Source organism: Odocoileus virginianus, chromosome 12, assembly GCF_023699985.2.
Source record: "Odocoileus virginianus isolate 20LAN1187 ecotype Illinois chromosome 12, Ovbor_1.2, whole genome shotgun sequence".
Lineage (NCBI taxonomy): Eukaryota > Metazoa > Chordata > Mammalia > Artiodactyla > Cervidae > Odocoileus > Odocoileus virginianus.
Window position 1 is genome coordinate 17629968 of NC_069685.1, and position 23633 is coordinate 17653600.

Genomic DNA, 23633 nt, shown 5'->3' on the forward strand with positions numbered 1-23633 from the left:
CCCACCAGGCTCCCCTGTCCCTGGGATTCTCCAGGCAAGAACACTGGAGTGGGTTGCCATTTCCTTCTCCAATGCATGAAAGTGAAAGTGAAGTCTCTCAGTCGTGTCCGACTCTTCGCGACCCCATGGACTGCAGTCCACCAGACTCCTCCGTCCATGGGATTTTCCAGGCAAGAGTACTGGAGTGGGGTGCCACTGCCTTCTCGGAATCTTGCCTGAGCAAGTAATAATATGATGGGGATGAGTCCCACCCCTTAAGCCCCCATGGGGGATGAATAGAGAGATGAATAGAGATTTTGGCTTTTTATTCTATCTCTGTAATGTTAGAATTTTGTTAAGGCAAAATTCATATTTGTAGTGTAAAATATTAATTACTAAAGGAGGGAAATGTAGTTTATACAGTGTAGAGATCGTTGCTGTTTTCTTAAGCAGACATTAGAATCAACCAAGGTGTATGAAATTATTTATGACATTTTATCCATCAGGCTGATGCTGGGAAAGATTGAGGGCAGGAGGAGAAGGGGACGACAGAAGATGAGATGGCTGGATGGCATCACCTACTCAATGGACATGGGTTTGGGTGGACTCCGGGAGTTGGTGATTGATGGACAGGGAGGCCTGGCATGCTGCGGTTCATCGGGTTGCAAAGCGTCGGGCATGACTGAGACTGAACTGAACTGAACTGAACTGATTCATCAGGCCGGAAAAAAATGTTTCCATAGTAGGCAGGGGAGTTATTTTCTCACTGATGACATATTTATTTTCTTTAAACATCAATGAACACAATTTAGAGGAGCCTGGCATGTTACAGTCCGTAAGGTCGCAAAGAGTTAGATATGACTGAAGCGACTTAGCACGCAAGGTAATTTGCTACTTACTTGGAAAAGCTGCCTTCAACCCTGACTGCTGAAAAGGAAATTTGAGGATAAGTAGAACTCAGTTAAATGCAAGGTTTTTCAAATTGGAAATTAAGTATTAAAAAAAAACCCAGAACTTTTGAAGGCCTTGTTAATTGGTTGAAGTCTGTTGCTGAGTATGACAGTGAACTTTTCAACACCAGACGTTGAATCCCTCCTGCCTTCCATCTCTTCCTTCTCCTCCTCTCCTTTCTTCCTTTCTCCCTCTTTTCAATAGTTTTGTTTGTGGGCAGGCCAGGAAAGAAGGGCAGGGAACTTATAGTATGTAATGTAATGATGTCGCAGACAGTTGGGCATGACTTTTAGTGACTGAATGACAACCTCAATGCAGTGATGTGGAGTGGACATGGACCTGTCAGAGGCTGGTCTCACAATATACTGCATATTTTTGATTTTCTAAGTACCCTTAGGTGCATTCCAACAACTCAGTCTATCTCCAGGCAGCCAGCCAGGAAGTAAATGGAAGAATCTGAGGCTAGGTCACAAGGAAAGCGCCAGGCTAAGGGAGAGCCCATGGAGTGTTTCCAGCTAATCAAATGCCAAACTTCAGATAGGGGGTGAAGTGCAGCTGAGGCATGGCAACAGGAGGCCTGGCAAAACAGTATTTGGAATCAGGGGAGTTGCAGAAACTCCATGCTTATGGATTACCCAGAAAGATTCTTTTCTGAGACTATTTCAAAAGAGACATTTTGAATTATTTCTCCAGAAGACATTTTGATTCATCAGAATTAGAGGATTCCCAAATGTGAGAAGGAGCATATCTGTGTCTTCCCAAAGGCCAGAACACTTTCCTGATGATTAGCAAGTCAGTTAACAATGTTTTGTACAAGCCAGTATAATATTTTGTACGAGTGAAATCCTTCCTTTCTTAAGGTAGGTAGTTCACTGTTTCCAATGCTGAGTTTCTTGTTATTTCTTATGTTTCTTTGTAGGTTACAAGCTCCCAATAACAGGGAGACAGGCCATCATCTAGTGTTCCTTGCACTGTTTTGTTCAATAGCACTCGAACATTCATCTCTTTCCTAACTCAAGCTTTATAACACCTCTGTCTCAGTGTGTCTGCTCCCCGGGGCACCCTATTTCCCATACATACAGGATTCTGAAAGTCAGTTTATTACTCTTAGTAGAATCTATTTATAATCCCTCAGGGCTGACAGAGATGTTGAGATATTGTTAGAACAATATTGAGGTGTACATCTTGCTCCTCTATTGTGAAGTTTTTGCTACAGGTCAACCATTTGCTCAACTACACATTGATGGCCTTTGGTATCAATCATAGGTCAATTAGCTGGCTTTGGCCACTTCAGCATTTCTAGCACTGCACGTGATGTTGGTTACTATTCCCTTGGCTCCTAGGGGAGGATGTGTTCTGGAATCTGAAACTACAAGGTGTTTCAAAACTCTCTCTTATCTCACCTGTGGCTGCATTAAAAAAAAAAAATTGTTTGTTTTATTTCAAATTACGTCACTGTGACCTAGGGCTCAAACTTTTGTCTTTTTTCTTTCATGTTTGACTGTCATATATTTCTCAGGTCTTCTTGCTTAAAATGCTAAGAAATCCCCAAATCTCTTGATATTCCTAATTTTGCACACATTCCTAAAGCATTAGGCTCCCACTTTTTCTTTTAATGAAACTTCAGTGTTACTTTTTTAAAATTTTTAATTGGAGGATAATTGCTTTGCAGTGTTGGGTTGATTTCTGCCGTACAATATGATTCAGCCATAAGTATACATGGGCTTCCCAGGTGGTTCAGACAGTAAAGGATCTACCTGAACTGCAGGAGACCTGGGTTTGACCCCTGGATTGGGAATGGCTACCCATTCCAGTATTCTTGCCTAGAGAATCCCATGGACAGAAGAACCTGGTGGGCTACAGTCTATGGGGTCGCAGAGAGTCGGACACGACTGAGCAACTAGCACTTATTGTCACTTATCTCCCCTCTGCTTTTGTCATTATATGAATAACTCCATAGCCAAGTCACTAAAAAAAATTTATTTATTTGTCTGCACCAGGTCTTAGCTGTGCAGTTCCCTGATCAGGGATGGAAACTGGGCCTCCCCACATTGGGAGCACAGAGTCTTAGTCTCTGGACCCCCTGGGAAGTCCCTGGGCTCCCACTTTTGTTCCAACTGTTATCAGTTTTGAGATCCTCGGATTCATCCTAAAAGGATCCTTGTCTCAGTAAACAGGGAAGAGAATTCTAGCAGATGAGCCTTGATTGGGCTGAAATCTCCTGCTTCGATAGAATGTGCTTCTGATGTACTGAAACTTTGGAGTGCATGTGAGAGATTGACATTTGGTTTCCTTTACCATGAAAGTGTAGGCTTCCCTCGTAGCTCAGACAGTAAAGCTCCACCTGCAGTGTAGGGGACCTAGGTTCAACCCCTGAGTTGGGAAGGTCCCCTGGAGAAGGAAATGGCAACCCATTCCAGTATCCTTGCCTGGAAAGTTCCAAGGACAGAGGAACCTGGCAGGCTACAGTCCATGGGGTTGCAAAGAGTCGGACATGACTGAGTGACTAACACTCACATACACACACACACTCCAAGAAAGTGTAGGAGGCACAAGGGCTGCCTGAATGTGGGCTGCTATGACTGTCTCTGTGATCAGATACGCTTTGTTGAGTAGAACAGAAGGCTCTGACCCATCACCTACTTCCTTCTTGGCTTTGAAAGTCACAGGTAAGGCTGAGTCAAGCTAAAATGCACTCCACTTTGTTGGTCAGAATTCAGTTACACTGGGTAAGACATAAACTAGTTTCAATAACAGACAATAAGATTCATCAGAAACCACACAAGGTCAGAAACAAAAAGTCTAGTTACCCATCAGAGATGACAACCTATAACTGCACAAAAACTTTTACATAGGTGTTCATGGCAGCATTATTGATAATAGTCCCAAAGTGGAAATGACCCAAAATATATCTGTCAGCTGAGGACAGGATAAGAAAAATGTGGTCATCCACACAACAGATATTATACAGCAATAAAAAGGAATGAGGGACCAGTGCAGGCTACAATGTAGATGAGCCTTGGATAGGTTATGTGCTACATGAAAGAAGGCAGACATAAAGGTCACCATTGTCTGATTCCATTTACATGAAATGTCCAGAATAGGCAAACCCACAGAGACAGAAAAAAGACCAGTGGTTGCTCAGGGTCAGGGGTTGGGGCAAATGAGGAGTGACTGCTCATGGGTTTGCGGTCTCTTGTAAGAAAATGTTCTTGAATTAACTTATAGTGATGTTTCTATAACCATGTTGTTTCTATAACCATATCCTTAAAAATGTTTATTTCTTTAAATCAAATGGATTATATCTCAACAAAACTGTTTTTATTTTTAAAGAAAGTAACAGATCACTTGGAAGGAATCAGTGAAAATACAGTGTTGGCAGCAGACACTTAGATCTGTGTGGCAACCGGGAAGCCTCACGTGAACTGCGTTTCCTTCCTGGCAACATCCCCCGCCTACCACCTCCAAACTTATCTTCCTCATATCCTGTGTTTCTTACATCAGAACTATTACTCAGAACTCTCACTGATTCCCCATTGCCTAAAGTATTCTTGGTCTCAAACCCACGTGTCCAACCTTGAGTCCTACATGAATCTTTTGATTGCCTGGTTCTCCTCTCCTCCTGCCAAACCCTCCCCAGTATTCCTGTTGGCTGACACCATTCTGACGGCTTGGAATATTACCTTACTGGCCTTTACTTTTTCTCTTCTTCAAACATAACCTAGTACAAACCCCACCATCTTCACTGAACACCCAAATCACCACAAGCATTCCTTTCTTCGACTCCCCTCTCTTCATTGTCTGCCTCTGTCACTTTTCAGAGTACACATACAGTGCCTGTGCAAAAATGAAAGTGTCATATTTCCTTGTATATATCCTCTTCTCACCTTCCCTGCTACTGGGATGAATGAGCTTGGGTTTTGAAGGATCCCTGATCCCCTTCCCAACTCATCACACAATCAAATGATAATCTCTAATATGTTAAAGAGCTTTGGAGGACAAAAAGTGAAGCGGCCTTTATTCTTTTGGCTGCGCTGTGTGGTATGTGGGATCTTAGTTCCCTGACCAGGGATCAAACCTGCACCCTGGAAGTGTAGTGTCTTAACCACTGGACCACCAGGGAAGTCCCAATATGGTCTTTAAAAAATATTGTTTCCCTATGACTTTGCTGTACACTTGAATACAACATTACAAATTAGCTATATTTCAATTAAAAATTTTCATTTTCCTATTGCTGACAGAAATACATTTAAGACTAGAGCATTTGGGATATAAAAATATAGAAGAAAATAAAAATTTGTCCTTAATTTGCCTGCCTTTCCAAAGGTAGCAGAAAAATTAGCATTTTCTTATACTAACATTGTATACACACACATACAACCATGTAGTAATTTTATTTTATTTATTTTAGTAATTTTAAAACTCAGATGAGGAGATGAGCAGAAAGGCAATTTTCTAATGATTGAATCCAACCTTCTCTGTCAGCTCTGACTTTTGCTGACGGAGGAAAAACATTGTTTTTTGGTTAAATATTCACTTAGATTTACGGATCTCCTTGTCCTTTACTCCTGCTCTTTGCTCATCCTTCCAGTTTCTGCACTTGGCTGGGCTGGTGAAAGGATGATCTTTACAAAACCAAAGGATGGTCTCCCTGCTCCACCCTCCCCGCCCCAAGTCTCCCAGTTTAAGACCTTCAGTAGCTCCCACGGGCCACCAGAAAAAGTTGTAAATCCTTCGCAAGCCTTATAGGACCTTCAGTCTCCCTTGAATCTCACCTCTTACTGCTTTTTCTAATGCATTAGAATATTTACTTTTACCTAGACATAACAAATGCTTTCAAACCTTTGGTTCACTCTGCTTCCTCTGCATAGCACACCTTTTGCAGCTTTCATCACCAAGCGAATAAATATCCTTTGCAATACCCAATTTAAATGTGCCTTCTCTGCATAATCTTGCTTGGCTCATTCATGCTGAACTAATCTTTCCCTTAATCTACTCTCTTAGCACTGGGTATCTCTACCTCTACTGCTGCATTTATTACTCTGCGTCAGAACTTGTTAGTTCGTTCCTTCCTCTGAAATGTGAACTTATTCAGATTTACTTATATTCTTTTTTTTTTCTTTTTTGGCTTCCAAAGTGGAATATTATTTCCAGACCACTGAAGGTGCTAAATAATGGTTGACAATAAAGTGAAATAATATTTCTTTAAGCATTTGTATTAGCTGATTTAAGGTTAACAGAATAGGTAAGAAATACAGGAAATAGTGTGGGATGCCTGGGTGAGGAAAAGAAGGCTATGTTGCTTGATAGGGGGTTATTTACAAGCTGGTAATGAAAAAATAACTGTCCTTTTATGATTCCTCACTGAACCTGGACTGAGAAAGTCACCAAATCTCCACACAGATGTGACTGACAAAGAACTGTTAACCACATACTCTAGAGAACTTATTCTAAAGCAAGAGCATGGCATTCCAAATAGTTACATACATTTATCTTAAAATAAAAAATGTACCAGTGTTCATTGACAGATGAGAAAGATGAACAAAGCTTGGTATATGCATGCAGTGAAATATTACTTAGCCTTAACTTGGGAAAAACTGTCACAAGCTACAGCACGGATGAACCTTGAGGACACTATGCTAAGTGAAATAAGACTTTCCCAAAAAAGACAGTCACCATGTGATTCCATTTCAATGAGTTACCTAGAGAAGTCAGACTCATAGAGACTGCAGAATGGTGGTTGCCGGGGACCAGTGGGTAAAGGAAAGTGGGAGTTATCAGTTTACAGAGCTTTGGTTCTGGAGATGGACAGTGGAGATGCTTGTATAACCATGCAAATGTACTTTAATCCACTGAACTGTGTGCTAAACATGGGCTAAAATGGTAAATTTTATGTATGTATTGTTTTACCATAACTAAAAATTTAAAAAGATTAGAAAATGTAAGAGGATATATGATCCATTGTTTTGTCTACTGGAGGGGAGAATTCTAGATTTTTGTAAAGCTTGAAGCTGAAAGAATTTAGGAACCCTTTTTATAGAAAAAAAAATGACCAATAAACAATAAGGTGGAAAAGCAAATATTTACTTAGAATGAGGACGTGAAGGGGTTGTGTAAGGGAGGGTTCCTAAGGAAGCTTAAACTTCCTCAGCTTCTATGAGGGTCTGCTTCTGTTGATCGTCTAAGTTCTGTATGTCTTCTGACTGTCCCGTGTGCCTTGACCACACGGCAGCTGGGCTGTGCTGAGGAAGGCTTTCCTGTGGGGTGTACAGGTGGCCTGGAGGATCCCCCACCTTTACTGTGCTCATTAATGGCTAGATATGGATGAGATTCAAGTCAATACAATCATCAGCTTCCTCTTCATTTTCCTGAGACAAGTCGTGGAGCCTTCAGTCCAGTGTAGACCTGTTTTATCTCTGTATCCCAGTGCACCAAGACTTCAGTAAAAATAGCTGGGCTACTCTACGTGTATGAGGCTAGTGCTTTTACACGTGTTCCTTTGGGCGTTTTTTCCTAGCAAGGTCGGTGTTTTGTTTGCTTGTTTTCCGCCATGCCACAGGGCTTGCAGGATCTTAGTTCTTCGACCAAGGATGGAACCCTGGGCCCTTGCAGTGAAAGCACAGAGTCCAGACCATTGGACCATCAGGGGATTCCCATGGTCAATGTGTTTAAAGTTGGTTGATTGTCAGTCTTATGGCTCTAGAGTAGGGACAATAAATGCAAACGTAAAAACCAAGCATTGTTTTTTAGTTTTTTAGTTAATGCCTTCTGGGGAGAAAAAGCAACGCCGAGTGGGTATGGAGTATGTGACAGGCTCCCTCTGGAAGCAGGGGTCTTGTCCTGGGCACCTTTGGGGGCTGCAGCTACCCCGCCCAGCGTGGCCCACCCTCTTCCCTGGAGCCCCCAGCCTGCCTGGTGACAGCCCACATCAGCGCCTTAGGAGTCAGCTGCCTTCCAGATCTGCTGGGTTCTCGTTCAGTTGCAAAGAGTTTCCTGGAAAATGACAAAGTCAAAAATGCAGAAGGAGAATTCCTCTGGGAGAGTTTCTGGGGAAAAAACGAAACCCCTTTTTCTTACAAAGTCTGAACTGTGGAACTCTCCCCTGCCTCTGACTCATGTTTAATTGTAGCTTAATGGCCGTTCTTAAAAAATATTGTTCTGTTACAGTTATTTTTAGGTTCTGTTTAAACCATGAGACATAAGGAATGAGAAATAATTATTTTGAAATAATAAGAAAGGTCATGATGTAATTTTTATATTTAATTCAAGGAACATGGCAAGAAATGAAATAGAGTGGATTGAGTTAAAGTGGTATTTCAAAAATCAGATTTTCTAAATTATCCTTGGTCCCAGCTACTCTGAGTTGTAGATGAATAAATCCCTCAACTAATGAATGGTAAGGCTAGAAGTCTGAGCTCTTGAAAAGAAATGACTGTTTTATCTAATTATAGGAGCAATGCATATACATTAGAACATTTCTGTCTACAGAAAAAAAATGAAAAAAGAATTCCAAAGAAAAATACCCTATAATTTTACATTTCAGATATAATCTCCATAGACTCTTGGGTTAATGTTTCAGTGTATTTTCCTTTAGGGTTTAATATAGACAATAATTTTTTTCTAAAAATGTGCAATTTGGAGATTTAGAGAATATGCTAAATAGACTCTGCATTTAAGAATCTAACATTCAGAGTTGTGAATATTTTTAGCAATCTATGACATGTAGAAACACAATTTTGCTGACAGGTTGGTGAGCAGGAATGAGTCAACTGGCTGGTGAGTCACAAAGTGGCTGCCAGTTGCCCCCATCTCAATTTGGCTTTTCTGTTCTCTGTGGGAGAAGAGCAACTAACTGTCTAGTTAGTTGCTTCAGTCATGTCCAAGTCTTTGTGACCCTATGGACTCTAGCCCAGCAGGCTTCTCTGTCCGTGGGATTCTCCAGGCAAGAATACTAGAGTGGGTTGCCATGCCCTCCTCCAGGGGATCTTCCTGACCCAGGGATTGAACCTGTATCTCCTGTGTCTCCTGCACTGGTAGGCAGGCTCTTTACCACTAGCACGCCACCTGGGAAGCCCAACATTGCTTAGTATCTCCCAATACACACTCTCCCCTTCTTCGTTGGTTGGCTGTTTTGTTGTTCAACTAAAAGAAGACAGTACTAATTTCCTTTGTAAATATGTGACTCAGTTTTGGCCAATGAAATGTAAACAGAAGTATACACAACTCCTGAGAAGTATTGTTTTTCCGTTTCTCCTGAGTGGAATACAGTTGCTAGGGTTGGAGCTCAGCAGCCACCTTAAACCCTAAGGATAGGCACCTCAATTTACAGAAAGCTGACTAAGAAAGTATGCTGGTCACTGCATTTTGTGGAGCCACTGTACTGGTTTTGGGCTGCCCACCCCCAGATGTCTTCTCTAGGAAAGAGAGATACATTTCTGTCTTAAGCCAATGTAAAAAAGTTTTTTTTTGTTTGTTTTTGTATTCAGCTAAACTTAATCATAATGGACACAGGCTTGTTTACTATCATTTACCTAGCGTGGGAATATGTGGGAATATGAAGAAGAAGTGACCTCATTGTGGAGAACAGAGCCAGAAGGCATTCTGGTCTTGATTTAATGTCTATTCTTGTCTATTCCTGCCTTATGTCGTCTCCTGAGACTTAGGGCCTGCAAACATAGCTCATAAAAAAAGGGCCTTGCTCTGTGTTTCTGTGGTGAGATGGGCTTGGAGTGGGGTAAGGAGTCCCTCCAGCCTCACGTGAAGGCCAGGACTGGCCAGGGAGGAGTAGATAGAAGACAAGAACAGCCACAAGGAAAGGCATCCTCCACAGAGGGGGTGATTTATGTGATTATTCTTTAGGAGTGTGCAGGGACACCCAGGGTTCTCTGAGACCCTTTCAGAGAGTCTATGAGGTCCAAACTGTTGTCACAATACTACTAATATGTAGTAGCAGTAGTAGGCTTCCCCGGCGGCCCAGCAGTAAGGACTCTGCTGCAGGAGACGTGGGTTTGATCTCTGGGTCGGGAAGATCCCCTGGAGGAGGGTATGACAACCTACTCTGGCATTCTTGCTTGGAAAATTCCATGGACAGCGGAGCCTGGCGGGCTGAAGTCCATGACCATATGTAAAAGAGTCAGACACAACTGGAACGACTTAGCATGCACTGATATGTCGCATACCTTTTCTAAAATCTCTGACAACTGCTGTTTTGGATTGCCCTAAAGAGAGCTTGTCTCAGCCACACTGACTCGCATCCGGGTACTTTTATGGCAGCCCTGGCAAACAAGTACAGTGGCTTTTTCTGACACCCTGGAGAGGCCTGCAGGGGCGATGAAGGAGGCAGGTCTGCTCATCACAGAGCCTCTGTCCACCCCTCAGGGCTTCTTTACTTCACCCCTCCCGATGGCTGCGACTCCTCCTCATTTGAAAAATTTAAGTTGTCCGTTCTCCAGAGTTTGAAAAAAGTTCTAAAAAATTAAATGGACAGAACTTAAAGGAGTTATTTTGCTGTGTGTTGTGCTCAGTAGCTCAGGTGTCCAGGTGTTTGTGGTCTCATGGAACATAGCCTGCCAGGCTGCTCTGTCCATGGGGTCTTCCAGGCAAGAGTACTGGAGTGGGTTGCCATGCCCTACTCCAGAGAAAGGAGTTATTTTATGTGAGAGTAAATAGGGCCTGAAGAGGAACTCTCCACCTCCCTCAGTTTACAGATGAGGTGCTGTAACTGTCCCGGACTGGGCTGTGGTAACTGACCAGAGCATCGCTTCCTAGTGAAGAGGCAGAATAGAAGCTGTGCTATTGAGCGCCTCACACCAATCTGGATGTTTACAAGTCCTCCAGGCCCCCAAGGAGGGATTTGAAGTCTGTCTGGGGTAGAAGAAGAAGCCAGAATCCTGGGTATACTTTTTTCTGTCCATCCCCATTGCCCCCATCTCTTCCCACAGTTCCTCCCAACTGGAATAAATGAGGATGGGAAAGATGGAAAGGATGGAATGTCCCATCCTTCCCAGAAGGGCAGGGAGCCCCAGGGCTGAATCAGTGTCATCAACACTCTTAGTTTGCCTGGGATTCAGGAGTTCGCTCCTAAAACTGGGACAGTCTTGGGCAAGCTGGGATTGAGGGAGTTAACCTGGGCTTAGCTCTCTCAGGCCCACAGGCTTTCATTTAACACACTGAGAGGAACCCTGTGATGTGTCACATTGAACCTGGGTTTGTGGTTTTCTGAAGATACTGACGAAATCTTCTTTTTAGCTTTGTTGTTCTCAGGCAGGGGAATTCCCATCTCCCTAAGTGGCATTTGGAGATGATTGGTAGCATTTTTAAAAATTGCACCCCTATCTGCAGCATGCTGTTGGAATTTAGTGAGGTGGGGAAATGCCCGTGATAGTCCCCACGATGAATCATTGTCTCACATAAAAGGCAAGTGATGACCCATGATTGCCAGAGCAGGATTGCCTAGACTTGTATTTCAAGCTCGGAGTGTTGCTAAAGAGGCTGAACCCCTTTTCCCTCTTGCTCTGGGGCTTTAAGTCTCAGTGACATTCCCTGGGATTAGGACACTTCTGGAGCTTATAATTTAAAGAAGGAAATTACATGTAGAGGTAGACTTTTTGCAAAATATTACCTCCTTACAAAACAAAGTCTCTATGATTAGTGAAAAAGGGATCTGGAGCATGAACTAGACATCTCCCAGAGGCCAAAAGCCTAGGACAGGAACAAAGTGAACTACTAGAAAGTAAAGATGAAGCAGAATGAATCTCTTAGCCATTGGGTTCAAGGGTCATAACCAACTCCTCCATGAGGAGGGACTAGAGATTGAGTCCAGAAACTTCCCTGTAATCCTTACAGATCATTGTATAACTATGTACACAGTGTTCATTATAGTGCAAATCCATTTGTCATCCTCATAAAATTCCAACTTAGGGAAAACATTCCGATATTGTAACAGAAGGCTGCTTGGACAGGGCAAGCCTTAGCATCAAGATTTCAAAGGTTACCAGTGCGGAGAAAGGGCTTCCCTGGTGGCTCAGTGGGTAAAGAATCTGCCTGCAATGCAGGAGATGCAGGAGACACGGATTTGATTCCTGGATTGGGAAAATTCCCTGGAGTAGGGCACGGCAACCCACTTCAGTAGTCTTGCCTGGAGAATTCTAATGGACAGCGGAGCCTGGTGGGCTACCGTCCATGGGGTCGCACACAGTCAGACATGACTGAGTGAGCACACAGCGGGGAGAGGGAAGAAGAAGGGAGAAAGATAGGGGTAGGGTTAAGAGGTGCAGACTATTATGTATAAAATAGATTAGCTGGGAGGATGTATTGTACAGCACAGGGGATATAGCCAATATTTTATAATAACTACATATGGAACACAAACTTTACAGATTGTGAATCACTATGTTATATGCTTGAAACTTACATAAATATTGTATGTCAACTATACCTCAATTTAAAACATTTTAAAAAAGGATTCTGAAGCTCAGAGTGGCAAAAATGGGTAAGAATCACCCCTGTTAGAATGGTGTCTTCCTGAGGGATTTATTTTTCCCTGCTTGGGACTCTCTGTAGTATAGAAATAGAAGAGACCCTGCAACAAAGCCAGCTCAAAATAATTTCCAGTTTACACAGAGGCTGTTTTTGGCTTGTCATGTGATTATTATAATACTGACTTGATAATCTTTTTGGAATATTTTTATCCATGAACTCTCTAATATTTATTGAACACCTGCTGCAAACCCCTTCTAGCCTGTTTTCTTTTACTACAGAGGCAGGAAAGTTAGACTTGTTGCCCAGACTCACTGGTGATTGGGATTTTAGGTTCTACCAAGCCCAACCACATGGCTGGTTTTCCTGGGGCAGCTGGGTTATGTCCATTGCCCTGGCATAATTATTAGTTCATTCTCATGGGTCTCACTGGGACTTGAGGTGGGCAACTCTGTCCCTGGGCAGAAGCATCACCTTTCTCAGGTGATGTGGCAGTTTCTGATGTGTTATAGGTGTTGAGTGACAGGCAGCGGGGGCAGTGCTGTTTCTGCTGCATCTGCCCTGTCGAGTGGTTGGGCATTTCCCCAGGTGCTCTATTTCTGCCCCTGTAGCATCTAAACCCATTTCCCTGGGAAATGTCCAAATGTTCCCCAACAGTCTTGGACAAATGCCTGGTTTTCTTGGGAAGTCTGTCAGGTTCCTACTAGATTTTATCTATATCGTAAATTCCAATATGCACAAATTTCTACTTCTTTTTATCTTTGAAATTGGGATGCTTCTTACAATCAATGACATATTATAGTCATAGTGTAATTAGTTGCGTTATATCTTAGTGTTTTACATAATAATGACATGCCTTACAAATAGTAGCATCTTACTTAACTTTAAGGAAAAACTCTAACAGACACCATATCGTCTATTTTGGTCTGCTTGGGCTGCCATAACAAGACATCATAAACTGGGTGGCCTAAATAACAGCTTATTTCTCACAGTTTTGGAGGCTGGAAATCCAAGATAAAAATTTAGGTGACTTGGTTTCTGGTGAAAAAGTTCTTCCTGGCTTGCAGACAACTGCCATCTAGCTGTGCTCTCATTTGACCCATCTCATGTGTGTGTCCAAAGAGAGACAGAGACAGATAAAAAGATGGGGAGAGGGGAGAGGAGAGAGAATGAGATTGCACTTGCGCAGGATAGTAAGCAGTTCTGAGTGTTCTCTGGTGTCTCTTTTCACAAAGGACACTAATCCTCACCCTTAAGACCTTATTTACCCTTAATCACTTCTTTACAGGCCTTATCTTCAAATACAGCCATGCTTGTGGGTTAGGGCTTCAACACATGAATTTTGAGGGGACACAAACACGGAGCCCATTTGTTGTTCAGTCACTCAGTTATTTTGCAACCCCCCAGGGACTGCAGCACGCCAGGCTTCCCTGTCCATCACCAACTCCCGAAACTTGCTCAAACTCATGTCCATTGAGTCGGTGATGCCATCTAACCATCTCTTCCTCTGTTGTCCCCTTCTTGTCCTGCCTTCAATCTTTCCTGGCATAAAGGTCTTTTCTAATGAGTTGGCTCTTTGAATCAGGTGGCCAAAATATTGGAGATTCAGGTTCAGCATCAGTTTTTTCATTGAATATTCAGGGTTGATTTCCTTTAGAGTTGAATGGTTTGATCTTGCAGTTCAAGAGACTCTCAAGAGTCTTCTCCAACACCACATTTCAAAAGCATCAATTCTTCGGCACTCATGGTCCCACTCTCACATCCATACATGACTACTGGAAGAACCATAGCTTTGACTAGATGGATTTGTTGGGAAAGTAATGTCTCTGCATTTTAATATGCTGTCTAGGTTGGTCATAGCTTTTCTTCCAAGGAGCAAGCATCTTTTAATTTCATGGCTGCAGTCACCATCTGCAGTGATTTTGGAGTCCCCCAGAATAAAGTCTGCCACTGTTTCCACTGTTTCCCCATCTATTTTCCATGAAGTGATGGGACCGGATGACCTGATCTTAGTTTTTTGAATGTTGAGTTTTAAGCCAACTTTTCCACTCTCCTCTTTCACTTTCATCAAGAGGCTCTTTAGTTCCTCTTCGCTTTCTGCCATAAGGGTGGTGTCATCTGCATATCTGAGGTTGTTGATATTTCTCCCAGTAATTTTGATTCCTGGTTATGCTTCATCCAGCCTGGCATTTTCATAAGTTAAATAAGCAGAGTGACAATATATAGCCTTGACGCACTCCTTTCCCAATTTTGAACCAGTCCATTGTTCCATGTCTGGTTCTAACTGTTTCTTCTTGACTTGCATACAGGTCTCCAGTACCCTTGCCTGGAAAATCCCATCGACCGAGGAGCCTGGTAGGCTACAGTCCAAGGGGTCACAAAGAGTCGGACATGACTGAGCGACTTCACTTCACTTCACTTCTAAGAAGGCCGATGAGATGGTCTGGGATTCCCATCTCCTGAAGAATTTTCCAGTTTGTTGTGATCCATATAGTCAAGGGCTTTATTGTAGTCAATGAAGCCAAAGTAGATGTTTTTCTGGAACTCTTTTGCTTTTTTTATGATCCAGTGAATGTTAACAATTTGATCTCTGGTTCCTCTGCCTTTTCTAAATCCAGCTTGAACATCTGGAAGTTCTCAGTTCATGTACTGTTGAAGCCTAGCTTGGAGAATTTTCAGCATTACTTTGCTAGCATATGAAATGAGTGGAATTTTGTGATAGTTTGAACATTCTTTGGCATTGCCTTTCTTTAGGATTGGAATGAAAACTGACCATTTCTAGTCCTGTGGCGACTGCTTGAGTTTTCCAAATTTGCTGGCATATTGATTGCAGCACTTTCACAGGATCATCTTTTAGGATTTGAAATAGCTCGTCTGGAATTCCATCACCTCCACTAGCTTTATTCATGGTGATGCTTCCTAAGGCCCATGGAATTGACTTCACATTGCAGGATGTCTGGCTCTAGGTTAGTGATCACACCATCATGGTTATCTGAGTCATTAAGATCCTTCTTGTATGCTTAAATCAGGTAGAGTAGATTATATTGTTAGTAACTGAGCATCCTGAACAATATAGAATGCAAATGAAGAAGGAACCTAAGATAAGATGGCTGGAATTAATGTAATTAAGTCCTTGGTCACCTTTTTCCTTTTTATTCTACCTGGTTTTAAAAAAAGGTTGTGTGAATCATGGCTTTCCAGCAGAGAACAAGGGGTATTTTGCAATGCCTGATAGTTTCTTAAAAACTTGTATATCCTATCCCCTTTCAGAGTGGCCTAAGCTTTTCTCTGTCACTTACCTTCCTCACTTTTATTATACTTGAATTTCTTCCCATTTCTCCCCTTTTTAAATCATAAAAGAAACTCTTAGAAGACCTAATTGTAAAGTAGCATTGTGGGCTTCTAAAAAATTTGTTTTTCCACAGTGTGGTCCAGGACCAAGCAGATATGTGTAAATCAAGTCATTCTGCAATATCCTTATCATCACCACCCTTATCATCATCAATGTTATCACCAAAAGTACATAAGTGTGCATGTGACTATTGAAGTTAGTTTCTGTTAGCAATCCTTACTGTTCCTTTTCTTGACATATCTCTTGAATTTGACTCTTTCTGTCTAGACTGGTGCTATCCTGGCTGGGATCTCGAGGTCTCTCACTGGCTAATTGCAACATTCTCCCTGCATCTAGCTTTGTGCTTGCCTTTCCAGTCAACTCTCCTTACAATAATCATGGTCTCTCAGGTATCTTAGGAGTCTTGGGTCTTGGAAGTTGTGGCTGAGCAAAGCAGGGACTGAGATGCTTCTGGGAAGAGGTATTAGACATTTTCCTTACCTAGGCATTCATTTATATGTATTGTTTTACTCAAGGGCTGAACAAATTCTCACAAGAAAACCAAACCAAACCAAAAGTGAACCTTGTCCAGCCTTGTCAGGAGGTTCTGACATATATCAGATTGTAAGAAAGGTACTGGTGCACACACACGGATACACATACACACAATATGCACACACTGAATTAGAATTCATGATAGGAAATCTGGTACAGTGAGACATCCTGAGATCAAGGACTAAGCATTTAATTTGGATAATGGCTCCACCTGCAAGCTTTACCTGGTGATATGTATGAGTTCCTGGGGGAAAGAACTGAGTGCATTATTTAGGGTAAAACTAGACCATGGTAATAAAGAGGTTCACAACAAACAAGTAGGTTAAAAGAAGATAGAAGTTTATCTCTTTGTTAGCCACAGTCCAAGGTGAGCTCTGCTCCATAAATTCATTCAGGGATTCAGGTACCCCAGTTTACTCTTCTCTCTCCTAAATCCTGAATTCCAATTACATGATTGGAACTGAGTCACAACCAGTCAATATTTTAATTGGAGGGCAGATGAGACTGAGTGGAGAGAATACATTATAATACTCTAAGGCCTGGACCTGAAAGTGGCATATATCATTTATGCCCAAATTCCACTGGCGAGAAGTCATATGGCTTCACCTGCCTGTAAGGAGGGCTGGGAAATGTAATCCCTAGCTGGGGGCTATATATATGCACCTATAACTGTGTTATTGTGGCAGATGGAGAGGTTGGGCTTTGGGGGACAACTCTGATACATTGGGTAAATAAGAACACGTAGGATTATAATGTCTTGGGATCTGGGTGGTTTTGCCATTGGACAACTTTGCACGGAACTTTCTGTCTCTTTGGAGGGGACCTCCTGGTTCTAGTGTCCAGGACCGAGGTGGCTGTGATTACAGCAGGTCTGTTTTTATGGTCCTGGAGTCTTCCTTTGAAGAATACGTGTGGGCTCCTTCACCGTCAGTCGTGGTGGTAGTAAGCTGGAGGGTTTTTGGAAATATACAAGAAGAGGAACTCTGGGAAAAGACTGGACTTCCTGTTACTCAATCAGTGACTACTTAGAATATTAAGACCTGGGATAATTATTCAAATGTGGCCTCATTTATACTCTTAGGCAAATGAAGCCTGGGAATTCCATTCACAGACTTATGTTATTATTAGTTTGCATGGGAAAAACCTTGCTGTCTACCCTTGCTGCCAGGATCAAGTGCAAACTCTTTCACATAATATCCAAGGCTTCTTACCTTCTCAAGACTCATTCCTACCACCTCTTCACACCTAATCTTTCCTTACCACCCTCCAAGCCCTGGCTGGAGTGTATTAATTCCACTCCTCCAGGTGTGACAAGTATTTTCATGCCGCTGTGCCTTTGCTCTTACTGTTTCAGGTGCCTGGAATGCCCTTCCTGTCCTGGACTAGTCTTACTCATCCTTTAAGCCTCATAGTAACTAGTGATAATGATGACAGCTAACAGTTAAGCACTTGTTATATGCCTGTCACTGTTCTAAGCACTTTACATGGTTTGAAGTGAAGTGAAAGTTGCTCAGTCATGTCCAACTCTTTGTGACCCCATGTACTGTACAGTCCATGGAATTCTTTAGGCCAGAATACTGGAGTCGGTAGCCGTTCCTTTCTCCAGCTAGCCAACCCAGGGATAAAACCCAAGTCTCCAGTGTTGCAGGTGGATTCTTTACCATCTGAGTCACCAGGGAAGCCCAAGAATACTGGAGTGGGTGGCCTACCTCTTCTCCAGCAGATTTTCCCAACCCAGGAATCGAACTGGGGTCTCCTGCATTGCAGGAGGATTCTTTGCCAGCTGAGCTACCAGGGAAGGCCTTTTTACATTTTAAATGGTTTAATCTCTTTTAATCTTCACAACAGATAAAAGTTCTAATATTATCCTTATTTTACCACTGAAGAAACAAGGGCATATGGAAGTCACTTAGAGGAGTTCCCTCAAATCAGTGCAGATGGTGACTGCAGCCATGAAATTAAAAGATGCTTGCTTCTTGGAAGAAAAGTTATGACCAACCTAGACAGCATATTAAAAAGCAGAGATATTACTTTTCCAACAAAGGTCCATCTAGTCAAAGCTAATGTTTTTCCAGTAGTCATGTATGGATGTGAGAGTTGGACCATAAAGAAAGCTGAGCGCTGAAGAATTGATGCTTTTGAACTCTGGTGTTGGAGAAGACTCTTTGAGAGTCCCTTGGACTGCAAGGAGATCCAACCAGTCCATCCTTTCAGTCCTGAATATTCATTGGAAGGACTGATGCTGAAGCTGAAACTCCAATACTTTGGCTGCATGATGCGAAGAACTGACTCACTGGAAAAGACCCTGATGCTGGGAAAGATTGAGGGCAGGAGGAGAAGGGGACGACAGAGGATGAGGTGGCTGGATGGCATCACCGACTCAATGAACATGAGTTTGGGTGGACTCCAGGAGTTGGTGATGGACAGGGAGGCCTGGCGTGCTGCGGTCCATAGGGTTGCAAAGAGTCAGACACGACTGAGCGACTGGACTGAACTGAACTAGAGGAGTTCCCTGGTGGCCCAGTGCTTAGGACTCGATGCTTTTAGTGCTGTGGCTAGGTTCAGTTCCAGGTCGGGGAACTAAGATCCCGCAAGCTAGGTGGGGGTGGAGGTGGGGAGGAAGAAGTCACTTAGAAAATGAGTGTCAGAGCCAAAATTTGAACCCAGGAGATGACTCCAGAATTGAATTCATGACCAATATGTTGCATGAAGTCTCCCCATCCCTGAGCCCACACCAGCCAACCTTTTCCGTGCTTCCATGAACCAAAACTGGATTAAAGGTATTTGTTTTCTATCTTTGCAGTCTGCTTGTTGGGATACTCTAACATTTAGTAGAAGTCAACAAATGTGTGATGGTTAATTTTAGGTGTTAACTAGGCTGGCCTATAGTACCAGTTATTCAATCAAAGACTAATCTAGGTGTTGCTGTGAAGGCATTTTGTAGATACGATTAACATGGACAATTCATTGACTTTATTTTTTTCTTCCAGTTTTATTGTGATATAATTGACATAAAACACTGCGTAAGTTTAAGGTGGATAAATGTAATTAACACTGCTGTTTGCATCCTAAACTTTTTTCTCTTCTTTCAGTTTTATTGAGATATAATTGACATATAGGACTATATAAGTATTTGTCTTTGTCTGACTTATTTCACTTAGTGTAATACCCCTCTAGATCCATCCATGTTGTCGAAAATGACAAGATTTCATTCTTTTTTTATGGCTGAGTAACTCCATTGTATGTATATACCATCTTTTCTTTAATCCATCCATCGGGGTATTTCGGTTGCTTCCATAATTTGGCTATTGTAAATAATGCTGCTATGAACATAAGAATGCAGATACCTTTTCTAATTAGTAGCTTTGTTTTCTTTGGATAAATACCCAGGAATGGAATTACTGGTTCATATGGCTATTTTTTAACTTTTTGAAGGAATGTCCATACTGTTTTCCATAGTGGCTGCACCCATTCACACTCCCACCAACAGTATATGAGGGTTCCATTTTCTCCAAATCCTGGCCAACACTTGTTATTTGTTGTCTTTTTGATCATAACCATTCTGACAGGTATGAGGTGATATTTCATTGTGGTTTTAATTTGCATTTCCCTGATGGTTAGTGATGTGGAGCATATTTTCATGTTTACAATCAGTTGACTTTTAGGATATTTTCCTTGATATCTGTATGGGCCTAATTTAATAAGATGAAAGTCTTTAAGAGTAAAACTGGTGATTCCATGAGGACTGTAGTGAATTTCTAGCCTATTGGCTTGCTCTCTCGATTTCTGACTTGCCTGGCCAGTCCCCACAATTTTGTCAGTCAAGCCTTTGCGATAAATCTCTGTAGCATTCTGACTGATAAAGTGTGCTGCATTTAATGATGTAGGCTGGTTTATAAAATGTTAATATCATCATTGTTTCTTCAATTATAAATCTACTCTTGACCTCCTCTGTGATATGTTTTAGTATTTTTCAGGATTCCAAAGTTTTTAATATGATTACATTTGGGCAAGCTTTGAGTTTTCTCCTGGATCACATGTTCTACAAGAATTAGGGGGTTCTTTTGCATCATCCTCAAAACCCCAAACTAATTGTCCTTTCAATAGAAATAAATTTTAACTATGAGGCAAATGGGGCTTAAAGCTTCAGGGCCACTCCCTTATATGGACTGTTCCAGGCTCTGAGAGATTCCTAGTAATGTGTTCACATGAAACTCTGTTTTTCATAAAGCTTAAAAGAGGAAGCTATTGAAAGAAGTGAATTTGGAAAGAGATTTTGCAATATTTTAATACTTTTGAGAAATTACAGATTTGATTTGGATCTACATAAAGGATGTCTACTTTAGTCATATTAAATATTTTTATTAAAGAAAAAAGAGAATTATGAGAAAAATAAATGGAATGTGAAACAAAGAGTGATTAAGAGGAGTGGCAAAATCAGTAGAAAGTTTTCAGATATCAAGGAGTGGAACTGTAATAAAAAGTTTCAAATCATGTCTAAGGTGGTAGTACACTGGGAAGAAGAAGTAAATTTTGAATAAAAAGTGAATAAGGACTTAGATCATTTGATAATAACTGATGAAGAAGAGCAAATCACATGAACACATTAGGAAAAGATTTACATTTTTTGTTTATCTGATATCATATAAAATTCCTAATATGGATATTGCTGACAAACTACTTAATGAAATGTCAGTGAGTCAGTTAGTATTTAAGACTAGCTACTGCTCAAGAAAACCTGAAATGCCCTGAAATTTTACATCTTATTTATAGAGAAGGAAATGGCAACCCACTCCAGTATTCATGCCTGGAAAATCCCATGGACAGAGGAGCCTGGTAGGCTACAGTCAGTCCAGGGGGTCGCAAAGAGTCGGACATGACTGAGCGACTTCACTTTATGAAAGAAAGTGGTTTGAGGTGCTTTTGATGTTAACAATTCTAAACATTTTACATGGCTTCAATAATGAGCTGTGAAGCTGAAAGAAATCTTTCTAAGCTCTTAATAATAAAAACACATTTTTATCAGTTATAGTGGAGGAAGAACTGAATTATCTTTTTATTCTTTCTACAGAAAGTTTTAATAAAATCTTATGATAATGAAGAGGCAAAGGATATGTAACCAAAAAAATATGTAACAAAAAAATGTATTTTAGAAGTGTGTCAGGGGAATTCTTTGGTGGCCTAGTGGTTAGGACACAGTGCTTTCACTGCCTGGAGCCCGGGTTTGATCCCTGGTTGGGGAACTAAAGTCCTACAAGCTATGTGGCATGGCCAAAAATTTTTAATCAATTAGTAAATTATTTCCATAATTTTGGTGATTATGGTTTTGAACTGATTTAAAATATTTACAATTTTTTGAGATTTCTTTTTTGGTACCAAATAGATATTATTTTCATATTAGTAATATTTTAATTTTAAAATTCTTTTTCTTATAGAAGATTCTCCAAATGTAAACCCACTGGGCTTCCTAAAACTTGCTTTTCAACTTTCATTACCTTTTCCCCTCTCTTATCTTTTGCCTTTTCCTCTCCAAAAACTAGAGATTAAATTTCCGGGGTTCCAGAGAGTAAGATGACACGCAGAGAGACACAAGATAACCTCACAGCACGCTTAGTTCAAGCATGCCTCTCAGTAGAATGACAAATTACTACATGTCCTGAATCTTTGGAGCTGCTTGAATGTAACTAGCACCTCAAATGTTGAATTAGTAAATTACAAGAATTTAGCATAGAGGCTTTGCTCTTGAGGAAAGTTACCTGGACTTCGAAAAGGTCATCAGTTGTAGTCAGTCTAAGGCTAATTTTAGATTTTGGGATCTCTCAAAGACCCTTATTTTGTGATTTGGATGCCAGCTTTCAAATGTCTTACCTCAAAGAAGAAAGGGCCTTTTATCCTTTGAAGCTGGAAAATACACGTCAAATAGATGTGACAGGGGCCAGCTATTTTTCAGTTGGTCAATAATTCCCCCTTCCAGAGAGAACCTCTTGAGAATAGGGAATTATTTATAATGTTGGGAAGATCCCCTGGAGAAAGAAATGGCAACCACTCCAGTATTCTTGTCTGGGAAATCCCATGGAGAGAGAAGCCTGGTGGGCTACAGTCCATGGGATTGCAAAAGAGTCGGATGTGATTCAGGGACTAAACAACAGAAACAGCAACAGCAAATCTACTCGAGCGAGCAGACACGGTCCAGTCATGGGTGCCGAGGTGTCTAGGAAGAGTTTTACCTCATTGGTGGAACAGGTAAGGTCAAAGATGGCCATCTCCTCTGTGAAGAAATGTTCAAGTTCTTCCTGTGGAATATCTTTGTCTTTAAACTTAGAGATGGGGAGTGGGCATGGAGAAGAAACTTCCCTGTAGATTGCTTGCTGTCGGTGAGAAATGTTAAGAGCAGACACCTGGGCTCTTGGCAAGGACCTTGACGGTAATGTAGCTGGCTTTACTTCTTTTAATTGTTAGAGGTCCCTCACACTTTCTGCTTTGCTTTGGGAGCTCGTGGCTCAGAGAAGGCAGGCATGCATCCCTGATAAATGGCAGTGATATAAGACACCAGGAATACTATGGAAATTTCTCCATCAGCATGTGAAGGTCGGTCCAAGATGACACAAGTTAACCTCATCTTCTGTTTCTCCTGTGTGTTTACTTTGCAAGGAGGTCAGAATGCACTACTTGCTGTTCAAGAAAAGCAGAACTGTGCTCAGAACTGCTCATGATCTGTAATTTTGCTCCTGGGGTTTCTTGGCCTGGAATGCTCTTTCTTCCCATTTGCATGTGCCAAATTTTTCTTTTCATAATTTGATCCTCTCAACCAAATCATTTCTGTTCCTTCTATGGGATCGCCTCTTCTGTTGAGTCCTTATATCAGCACCTCATTTACATTTTGAGTAAGGCACTTCCTTTCTTTTGCCCACACAGACATGGCCCAGACATGACACACGAGAGGTATTTGCATAAGTGAGTGACATTCATTGGCAGTGCTTTAGGTTTGAACTATCTACCTGCCCAGCTTGGAAAATTTCCTTTGATGAAAAGTTACTACTATTCAAGGGCAGTTGATCATCACTGAGACCTTTCACTTTTACTTTAAAGTGAAAATTACTTTTCTGACCTCAGGGAAAAGCCATATTTCATCTCTAAGGTGTTATGACCCTACCTTGTCCCAAAAAAATTGCTTTCAGGACCAGCATGTTTTTTTTAGACAAAATGTGCCTTAAAACACCCCAGATTTTCTAAATAGCCAAAGAGAAAAGAATCACTTTCCTAATTTCAGATCTTCTTGGAAATTTCACACTACCAACCTTGCATTTCCATTTTACAGTTATTGTATTAGAACTGAAAC